Source organism: Emydura macquarii, unplaced genomic scaffold (genome assembly GCF_026122565.2).
Source record: "Emydura macquarii macquarii isolate MOO-44397 ecotype Brisbane River unplaced genomic scaffold, CSIRO-AGI_Emac_v2 contig_312, whole genome shotgun sequence".
Classification (NCBI taxonomy): Eukaryota; Metazoa; Chordata; order Testudines; family Chelidae; genus Emydura; species Emydura macquarii.
Window position 1 is genome coordinate 3,996,667 of NW_027130449.1, and position 11,545 is coordinate 4,008,211.

The window sequence follows — 11,545 nt, forward strand, 5'->3', positions numbered from 1 at the left end:
TGTGCATTGTACATTGCTAGGCTTCTTCCTAAAATCAAGCACTCCACATCCTCAACCACTAAGGCCTGGCCTACACTTAAAATGTAGATTGACGAAGCTACGTGAAAAATTCACAGCTCTGACGGCTATAGCTATCCCAGACTAACCCCCGGTACAGATTCAGCTAGGGTGACAGAACAATCCTTCCATCAACCTAGCTACTGCCACCTGGAGAGATGGGCTCCTACAGCAATGGGAAAACTCCATCTGGCAGTGTAGAAGTGTCTACACCATGGCACTACAGCAGCATAGGTCTGGCACCATAGCTGTGCCCTGGTGGCATCAGTAGTGTAGACAAGACCTGAGGCTGCTTCAGTGTAGCATTGTGTCCAGCGGTGTTATAAATCTGCATCAAAATGCATTGGCCTTTTGGCAAGCATGATGGCACAAGCACTTTAATTTCCCCTCTATTCAGCAAGATCCTTAGCTGTTGATTTGAATGGTACTGCTCATGGGTTTCAAATTAAGCACACGCTTAAGTACCTGCCTGAATGGGGTGCTTGGGGTGCCCCAGCCTCAGCCATGTGATCTCTGCTATTAGGGAACTTCATAGATTGCAGGGAAAAAGACCATTCTGTGGTTTTCCGTGTACTTTTAGTATGTTCTGTTAAGATGGTGAGATACATAAGCACTATTGAGCCAACAGATTTATAATAAACCTATTGTGACGGGGCCAGCCCTGACGGCTATAGGAGGGTGCTGGAAGGCATATATATCAGCCCCAGGCTTAGCAAATCTTTGTTCCCTGGGTGATCCAGCTGCGGCCACTCCAGGGCAATTAGGCAATTAGGCCAATCAGGCCAGCTGGGGCCAATCAAGGAACTTGTCCCAGCAGTTAAAAGCCTCCCAGTCAGGCAGATGGGGGCAGCTGAGAGGGAGTTGAGTAGAGCTGCTACAAGGTGTGGAGTCAGTAGAGGAGCTGAGCTGCTGCTGCTGCTGCTGCTGCTGCTGCTGAAGGTGTGGAGACCGGAGGAGAGCCTGAAGGAGAGCCCCAAGCCGGGGGTGCTACAGAAGAGCGACCCAGGGAAGGTAGTAGCCCCTTGGACTAAGCTGTTTGAGGCTACTCCTTGCAGGATCCCTGGGTCGGGGCCCGGGGTAGAGGGCGGGACCGGGCCCTCCCCCCCCCCCCACCCGCTCCCACCCAGCCGCACCACTGGCATAGCCGTAAGGAGCGCAGACCCATGGGGGCAAAACAGGCCCACCTTGCCACACTATCTAAAGCAGGCCAAAGTTTCACACTTGAGCACAATGGAAAGAAATCAACTTTAGAGTGATAAGGAGGGTGAGGTCGTGTCTTTTATTGGACCAACTTCTGTTGGTGAGCGAGACAAGCTTTCGGGCTTAGGCAGCGCTCTTCTTCTGGGACCAAGGCGGCTACAACCCCACTGCAGACATAAATGCACTTGTTAATTTGAGTAATTTGCGTGCAAAACCTGGGTAGTTGCTCCTCCAGTGTGGGTAACTTGGTAAGTCCATGAATAATTATCTGCTTGGCAAATAGTGCAAAGATTTGGGGGGGGGCACAAGCATTTCTGGGGTGTATGTGCCTTTTGGGGCAGCATCTAAAGTGCATCAACATAGGCGTGTTTTAAAATTGGATCCAAAATATTTAATGATCTCCCTCAGTTCATATCCCACTTGTGTCCTCTCCCCTGTACACACACGTGCAGAGCTCTGTCTGTCTCCTTTCCCCAGCACTGCAGCACTTCCAGCTGCTCCTCAGTTCTGATCTGCAGGACTGTGCTATTCCAGTGCTGGGGTCCCCACACCCCACTCTGCCAGTCAGTTTCACCCCCACTCTTTAGCATCCCCTTGTTGTTCCCATCCTGGCAATCTCCAAAGAAGAGACTTCTGCATGGGAATAATAATTATGCCAAATCAGCTTGGCTTTGTAGGTGGAGGAGCTGATTTTATTTTTGCCTTTAGTGCACATTGGAATCCAGGGTTATAGAGGTGAAAAATTAGCATATTATCCGCAGCTTCATTTAAAATGCAGGAATTAAGATATTTAGAGGCAAATCCCCTTCCCAGTGCCCATCCAACATCTCTTGGCCGTGCATGATGGATCTCCACTTAAAGGAGATGAAGGAACCTCCTCACTGAGTTGTGGAGGTCTTCTGTTAAAATTACTCTATCTTAGAGGCTGAAGAAGCCTCTGTGACACCCCCTCTCCTCCGTTGCCCTCCCTCCACAGGGGCAAAGACTCTTCAGCCCACATCCTTTGCCCCCAATTCTAGGCAAGAAATTCTACCCTATGTTCCCATGACTGGTGCAGTAGAGCCGCACCGTTTCTGCTGTGACAGGCTCCTGTGATTCTCAACCACGACGGGCCTCTTAGGAAACATTCCCTTCCCATACACAGTAGTCCATGTGATAACTGGCAATCTCCTATCAAGAATAACTAAAGGGGCTGATGTCACAGCCCTTACTCATGAGAGGTGCCATTGATTTCCTTGGATCTACTCCCAGGGATCACACAAGGAAAGGTTGCAGGGCGGGATCCAAATGCTGGATGTGCATTGATTGATTTCACCCAGCAAAGAGAGAGGCATACAGTGAACTAAATTCTTTCATAACATAGGGTAAAACATCTCCCTTCCAAAGGGCTTTAAAGGAGCCCCTGGCCCTCCATACTTGTGTTCCCTTCTCTCCTTGTAATTCATCCCAGCGAGAGATTTTGGTTTCTTGAGCATTTTAAAAGATTAGGAAGATAAGTGAGGCCCTCCTCCCCAAAAGCACAATTTCTACACGTCACCAATTTCCCTGCCTCTTCCAAAAAAAAGAATTAGACTAGTTAATAAATCATGGAAATAAAGAATAATGGAGCCAAGCTTTGTTGTGATGAGCTTTTAAATACGTATTTATTTCTGTCTTTCAAAGCCAGACCCATCAGCACATACGTGCATCACGTACTACACACAAATCTACGCCGCACTCAGAAATATCTGCATAACACATAACAACACACACATCTACCCTGCAAACACACCATCCTATCATACATTCCTATTTGCACACACCCTGCAAACACACTCAAAAATATCCACAATACTGCAATATAAATATGCCGACACACAAACAAAATTACACAACTGAATCCACCCACAGAAACACACCCATCCTGAATGCCCCTCACAAACACATAGCATTTACCCCCCGTTACTCAAAAAAAGCCATATACACTACTTACATGAACCCTATGCACACACCAATGCACACACACACCCTAGTAGTTACACACAAACACAAGGCATACACAACCACATCTATTCCAACACGGAAATCTATGCAACTAAATACCCCACATGGCACATATCAGTTCCCACCCCAATACACAATACCCATTCATGCACACAGCCCAGACCTCACCAACACAGCCCATGCCAGCACACACCCACCATTCTCAACAAATTTAATGTTGGTTGTTTGTTTCCATTGTGTGATCGTTAACGATAGTTTTGGATCTGACAAAGGCATTTTTAGCATGCACTTTTGCTTCATTATTTTAGTCTGCCTGCATTTTTCTCACTGTGGCAGGATATTCAGGAAACCCCTTTCTAATGCTGGGGAATTAATGAGCTATGCAAGGAGATACAAAGAGAGAATTGCTTACTATTATGTCTTCCTTGTTCTGCTTGGTTTGGTTTGGGGTGGGAGGAGTCTCTTGTTTTTCTCAAGCAAAGTCACTTTTAAATGCTGAATTGATTGTTTTTTCCCCAGCGCAGGATTTTTTAACCCTTCTATTTTTGTCTAATGCCACTGGTGCTAAAATATATTCAGAAAGAAGTAGACCTGGCCATTACTTCCCATCTGTTACCCTTTCATAGACTCATCAATTGTAAGGCCAGAAGAGACTGGTAGCTTATCTCATCTGTCCTCCTTTATAATACAGTCCAGATAACTTCATCCAGTTACCCCCTTACTGAGCCCAGTAACGTGAATTTGACTATTACAGCATATCTTCTAGACAAGCATCCAATTTTGATTTGAAGATTTCAAGAGTTTGAGAATCCCCCACTTTCCTTGGTAGTTTGTTGCAGTGGTTAACCACACACCCTGTTAAAATTTGCACCTTATTTCTAATTTGAATTTGCCTAGCTTCAGCTTCCAGCCATTGCAAAAACTGTCATTCATTTTTAGACCGAGATCTACCCCCTTGCTCTTATCTCTCATTTATTATTATGTATTTATTTTCTTCAGAAACACTGAATCATGAAGCTGAGATAAGGGAGAATGCTATTTATTCTCAAGTAATTAATATTCCATGATAAGCCTCCTGCATTGCCAGCCATATCTGCTACAATTCATGGGAGGGGGGATTGTTGCCAGACTGTAGTAAGCAGCAGCTTGTCAGATGATGGAGAGGATACTTAATTAAGTTACAGAGAAACTAGACGAGCTTTCAATCCATTTATAAAAGTGGCAGCGGTTCCCTTTTCAAGGCCAGCAAAGGGATGACAAATATAGAGGCCCTAAATCTGATCTCACTCATGATGACAAAATCAGGAATAACTCCAGTACAGTTCGACTGGTGTAAGCTAGAGAATCGGCCATTGATATTTTGTTATGTAAAGTCAAGGCCGCGTTCTGCTCTAGTTAATGCCAAGGTAAATCTGGAGTGGCTCCAGTGAAGCCTAGTGAATCACTCCAGATTTGCACTGATGTAACAGAGCAGAACTTGACCACTAAATAGCACAGGATGAGTTGGCATATGGAACAGGATGGTTTTATTTGCACATCTTTTTGTACATGACAAAATATACACAAAGGTGGCTGTAGTCTAACAAGAGGGTGTTGATAATGCGTCGTCTTCTACAATCAAGGCTTGAGCCTACAATTCTTGCTCAAATTAGAATTATTATTATCATTCATTGTGTGAATTACAGCAGCACCTAGAGGTCTCAAATGATACCAGGACCCTGTTGTGCTAGGCGCTGTACAAATATATAGTGAGAGACAGTCCCTGTCCCAAAGAGTTCAATCTAAATACAATCTCAGTGATGTCAATGGATCATATTCTGCTCTCTCTTACATGAGTACAATTCTGGAAGAACTCCTTTGAAGTCAATGGAATTACATTGATGTAAGGAAAGGTTCTCAAATATTACACAGACAAGGGCTATTTCAGTTCCTAGCTAGATTAGATTAGATTATGATGGTGACAATATGGTTACTCAAAATTAATATACACCGGTATAACTGAGTGCAGAATTTGGCCCACTAGGACTACTCTCATGAGTAACAACTATGGACCAAATCCTGATCTCATTAACACCAGTATAAATCTGAAGCAAGTCCACCGAAGTTACTCTAGATTTACACTGGTGCAACTGAGATAAGAATGAGGCCCTATTCGTGTGAGGAGTAAGGCTTGTAGAATGATGCTGTTTTATTCACTTGCTGTTTGAATGGCAACCCACCTTTGGATATTGGCAAAAGGAAATTTCCATGACATCTCTGTACATAAAGGCACCCATGAGATTGTCATTTGCTGATGCCCAGGTCGCTCATCAGCCTAACTACCCCTGAGCTGACAGGACGAGCTCAGCAGACACATCTGATGTACAGCCACGTTAGCGTTTCTGACAGCAATTAGGGAGCAGCTGCAATGCTCAGCAGCAGAAAGCTGAGCCTTTAAATTAGCGCTACGCAAACACACCGAGAAATAGCGGGGAGGGAACAGCCTCGTCTGAGCCACAGAAACCAGTTTCCATTTGCCAAGAGAGATGTTCAGTGTCTCTTGAATGAAGCTGCACACAGTGCATTCAAACCAATGGCAGGAGGGGAGCCGGAGCAAGAGGTACCACAATTACTAGCCGAGTATCTGTTGGATGTAGCTGAATCTCATGTAACTTGGAAAAGGAAGAAGTGTAATGGAAGGCAAATCCAAACCTAAACTGCTCCATTCTTTGGCTCCCCCCCTTTGGATTGAAATAGCCACAAAGCTCCTCCCGTCTGTGAAACCCACACCAGAACTTGAATGGCCTGGTTCTTTTTCCAGTCACACTGGTCCCAGTGCAATTCCAGTGATGTTCATCCTGATTCACCCGGTGTGACGGAGGGCAGAATCTGAGCTGATGGGAGAAATCCTGGTCCTAAGGAACTCAATGGGAATTTTGACATTGATGTCACCTACGGCCAAGATTCAACCCTATATTGACTAAGGAGCACCTTCCTCTTAAAAACACATTCCTGTTCCTTTCCAATAATTGTAGGGTTTATTTTTATGTCATCTGTCAGGATACCCAGGTCTGTCCCTTCACCTCAATCCTGAGCTGCAATGTGCCCTGGTTTTCCAGTCTTGAGTCCACACACAGGTCTACCAGGGCTCCTCAATCCTGTCCTGTTGCACCCTCTGCTGCTTTAGTCCTGCTCCCCTTCCACCTGTAATACCTGTGCCAATGCTCCTCATTATTGACTTGCCACACCTTCTGATGTTCCAGCCTTGTGGTCCCCAGGTGGCTCTGCCAGTGAGCCTCATTCATGACCTGGAGCACCTCCAGCAGTTTCTTCTCAGGAGAATATTAACCAGCTCAAATTCTGTGTTGTTTTAATAGCATGCACAAATAGGCCCAGATCCTCAAAGATATTTAGATTCCTAACTTCCATTGATTTCAGCAAGACAAGGTGGGTACAGCGATATCTTTTATTGGATCAACTGCTGTTGGTGAGCGAGACAAGCTTTTGAGCTTACACAGAGCTCTTTGGAAGTAGGACCCTGAATACATTTAAGGATCTCAGCCATAGCCATTAGGGACTAGACTAAGAAACCACTAAATTTATTGTACTTGTGGTCTAAGGCATTTTGGGTTCTGGTCCCAACTAATTCAAAAATGTGCTCACGTTGAATATTGTCTTAGTCCACAAGTTGCCACGTTGATTTAGATTTTGCATACTTAAACTGTTTCAGCGCCTCAGAAACATTGCACAGATTTATGTTCTCACTCCAGTGGAGACCGTTTGAAACCAGATACTTTAACCAGGCTGCACTTGCAACCCAAGCATTGCAGCACGGCACGAATGCATGAGAACCGAAGCATGGAAATGACTGGGGAGCAAAACTGATCAGTTGTTTTCATTGTCCCAAGCCAAGAGAAATGCATCATGGGATATCAGTTCACAGGGACTGCTCATTGAGTAAAGTACTACTTAACGTCTATCAGGATGGCAAAATAAGACTAAATATGGAGGTAATAATTGCAATGGAACAACAGGGAAAATCACAAGGATAGAAACAAATATGACGAATATTAAAGCGACAAATATTAAATAACAATAGCCCCTCCCTATGTTCATCTCTCACTGTTCTTCATCATTTGTCCATCATTTTTATGCCAAAAAAGTAAGCAATATGATTGCTACTGCGTTCACGTCCCATCTGCCTCCCTCACTCACAGCATCTGAGCTCAGCTGTTTCTGTTCCTCCCGGAATAGAAAGAGGAGAGACAGATGCTAGGTGCAGACAGGGAGACTCTTTTCCTGCTGGAAGGAAGCAAACAGAAGCCCATTTGGTTCGCTTCTTCCCAGAATGGGACATCTTTTCATCACCAGACAGGCCACACAGTTAAAACAATGATTAGCAAGGAAAGGAAGTGGGAACTCAGAGATCATGATTCAGACTGGAGCAACTCCCCAAATGCTGTGTGATACAGTAGCAGAGAGAAGTTGCATTTTATTGTATTTTGGCATATTTAATTTCACAATATTTAATCTTATTGAGTCACAATTGTCTTTGTTACTCTGTGCTTTTCCAGCCTGTCTGCTTTACCAACCTCTGGTCTGCCATCTTACACTGAGATTGTAAGCTCTTTGGGGCAGGGACTGTCTCTTTGTTATGCCTTTGGGGCTCAGGCTTTCAGGTGCTACCGCAGTATAAATAATAAACATTCATAATAATGACGAATTCGATGTGGTTGTATGACTGAATAGCTAGCTGAGCACAGGGTGGTACGTCTGAGTGCATGCAATAGCAGGGTTTGGCTTGTCGACTAGGCCAGCCGCCTGTGAATTGGGAGGGCTGAGTTCTATTCCTGCCTCTGCCCGTGACCTTGGGTAAGTCACTTCCTCTCTCCTCCCCTTCCTTTCTGTTGGCTACCTTGTCTACTTAGGCTCTGATTCGGGAGAATATTTGTGTGTATGTTTAGCTTTAAGCTTTCATGAATTGGGCCTGTAGATTGTAAGTTCTTTGGGGAAGTATCTGTCTCTTATTATGTGTTTGTACAGCACCTAGCATAACGGGACACTGTCCCATGCTGTAAGCTGGCTCTTTAAGGACATCTGGGCTGAGCCTCACCTCTGACTGGTTTACCTCTTGGAGCAGGAGTGTCATGTGATAAGGGAGCACATGATTAAGAACCAGGCCTGCTGGGAGAAAGTTGGCTTCAACTCAAGATTCTGAAATAGGCTGGGATACCAACTTCTGATCAATGCAAAATTAATCTTTTTTTTCAGCACCATGGACAGTAATTTTCACAGCTCAAGCCATCCTTCTGCCCCCTTACTTTACAGCCGGGGTATCAACCCTTTCCAGCCTGAATATTATTTCAGAAAGGTCAAGGAACCACAAATAGAACTAGTAATCCAACTGGGTATCACAAAGGAGGTAGAAATCACCTGCAAGTGATTTCCTCAGGGTCAGGACATCCACAGTAGATATGTAACTGGTTCCTAGCCCTCATGCTCTGTGGAGTTAGCTATCATTCCTGAAGCTCCTTCCATATAGCTTGGAGTCTGTTCCCACCTGTCGGGTGGATAATCTCTGGTCCTATGACCATTTCCTACCGCAGCTGCAGGCTAGCCCATGGGATGTTCCTCTTCCTGCTACCACCTATTGGAAGTAATAAGCCACACCACAGAAGCACTTAAAATGTGCTACAGACCTATAGGAAGGCCTGGTCCCTGCCCTGAAGAGCTTATGGTCTATAAAAGGGAACTTCTCACCTCTCTGGATTTGGCTGGGGAATACAGTCAAGATCCTCAGCTACTGTAAACTGGCATCATTCTTCTAGAGCCAATGGAGTGACACTGATATAACCAACCGAGGATCTAGTCATCAATTATACCTGCCTTTTCCAAATAGTTGGGGTTGGTTCTGCTTTGAGCAGGGAGTTGAACTAGATGATCTCCTGAGGTCCCTTCCAACCCTCATCTTCTATGATTCTGTGAATACCCCCAGCTAAAATTTCCCTGTCACCAGTAAGAGGGTGAATATTTGAAACACTGGAATTTCCCAAGGGCAGAAATTCCAATTTTCTACCTGCTCTAATCACTGCTACTTGATATTGAATGGAACATCAGCTCCACTCCACATTTGAGAGCATTAAAAGGTTTAAGAAATACTACCATGCAAATGCTGATCTTGAGCTCCCTGCTACTTTTGGTCACGCAAATCTAAAGGCACTAGCTAAGCATTTTTCATAACCTAAAAAAAATACAGAGTCAAGCTGTGCTTTTATAAAGGGGTTTGGAAATGGAAAGGTTTAGGTGTCATCTGTGATGTACTTTCTCTCTTATTTTTGTTGGTGCAAAGTGGGTAGACAGTAGTCCTTCATATACTTAACTTGCAGATGTGAGCCTGGGTTAGAAAGAAAGCATTTTGGAATTCTTATCTGTTCGTTATCGTCATTGTGTTTGTAGCTTTCTAATACAGACACCAAATTAATTCTTCGAGGCAGCTGCTATAATATATTTGTTGTAATATAATATCTCAGGCACATGCTAAAGCAAACTATTCCCTTTTTCAGATGAGCAGCACCCTCCCCTTTCCCCAGCTTAGTAAATATTGTATTTTAAAAAGCCAGTGTGGGGAATGAGTTAATTCTTTCCCTTTCACCAGCTGCAAACTGCCACATGCAACGTGTGGGACCAACTCTCCAGGAAAGAGGAACAAAATGAAAATGTCACCACTGCGAGTTTCCCTTTTTAGACTTGCCGTGACTGTGAAATTCACAGGACATAGCTCATTAAAACCACTCTGCCAGTCTGTGACCTCTTGACTAGGAAGATCAGATCAATGCAAAGAAAAAAAACCCAAAAACAAAAAAAACCCAGCCATTTTGATTGTTAGATAATTCAGCTGCAGATCAGGCTTTTAGTCCTATAGATACCCAGGCATCTAGCGCTCTATAAAAATGGGTCTTTAGGGAAAAAGAAAGCAAACGAGCCCTGCAAGTGTCTTGTGCTGCCTCTTGGCTGGGGACTCAGCCAATGGTTAGTAAAAGATACATAACAGACGTCAAAGACGCACTCCTCCAGTTATACTGGAGACCCAGCACTGCTGAGCCGGCGGGAGAACGAGCAATCGGCCCTCAGCAACACACCTGAGTGGAATGGATACCCCCCAGGGACAAAATTCACCCACGAGACCAGCACATCATTTTAGTTCCACAGCAATTCTGGAGCTAGGACTTCAGAGGGACTGGAGTGGAGCACAGGCTGCTCTACCCAGGGGCAAATTTCTTCCTACAACTACATGCCTTGGGTCAGATCCTCAACTGGAATAAATCAGTGTAGCTCTACTGACTTCAGTGAAGCTATGCTGATTTACACCAACCATGGGTCTGGCTTCTGCAGAAAACAATGCTATATTAATGCTTAATGCGGATGTACTTTCTAAATCTGGTAGCCCGTATTTGTCCTTGAGGTGTAGAAGCCAGACCTGGTGTAGTCTAGTGCTGGCTGAATAAAGTAGACAACCAGCTGAATGGCATGAGCTTCTCTGCAATATTCTCCTTCTCCAGGTGATTTTCCAAGGATAGAAATTCAGACTGTAATGGGCATCCTCCAGAGAGGAAAGAGTGTGGCAAAGATTTCATGTTACATGAAACAGAAGCTTTCTTGGTAAGTATGTTCAGTCCCTAAAGTGATCCTCCAATCCCAGCCTCTGATGTTCTTTTGAAATTAACAAACGGGCAGGGGGGGATGTTCAAAAATCAAATGACAGACCAGACAATACAACTTTATCTTTAAAAATATCAGGATTTGGGGGCCAATCTTGTGATGGGGGGGATCTAACTCATGATTTTTTTTTTTAACTTGTGGAGTTGGCAACACTACTGCCCTCTGCTAAGATTGAAGAGCTGCAAACAAAGAGGAAGAGCAAGCGCAGTGTATCCAGCCACTTGTCCATGGGCCACCAGTAAGTACCCGGTAGTCATTGGTCAGTTTGGCAACCACTACATTTGCCCATCCACCCTTCCATCCAGGCAAGTTGCTTAAATCTCTTCATGCATCTCATCCCCTATGGCCACTTAAAAGTTTGCCATCATAGTTTCAGGTCTACGTCAGTTAGGAGACTGGAAAAAGATATCACATCCCTAATAGACATAGCTATGTTATCAGAAGCCCTGGTAGACACAGTTATCCTTTTGGCACCATACCTTTTTTTTTTTTTCTGGGCATCTGGTATAAGCTGTACCAGCCAAAGCACTCTTTTGACAGTACAAGCTGTGTCACCACTATGGGCTTGTTTGTTGGTATAGCTATACCAGCAAATCTTTTCTACTGT

General features: G+C 44.5%; 1 protein-coding gene across 1 annotated transcript in view; it reads left to right on the forward strand.

The window, feature by feature from the left end:
* The window catches only part of KCNJ5 (potassium inwardly rectifying channel subfamily J member 5), a 38,627-nt gene extending 27,450 nt beyond the window's left edge, over positions 1-11,177 (forward strand). Inside the window, exons 6-7 of the mRNA XM_067562580.1 lie at positions 10,779-10,878; positions 11,082-11,177. The gene's annotated coding sequence lies outside the window, so the exon portion shown is untranslated. The remainder of the gene's footprint in view (positions 1-10,778; positions 10,879-11,081) is intronic.
* The last annotated feature ends 368 nt before the right edge of the window (positions 11,178-11,545 follow it).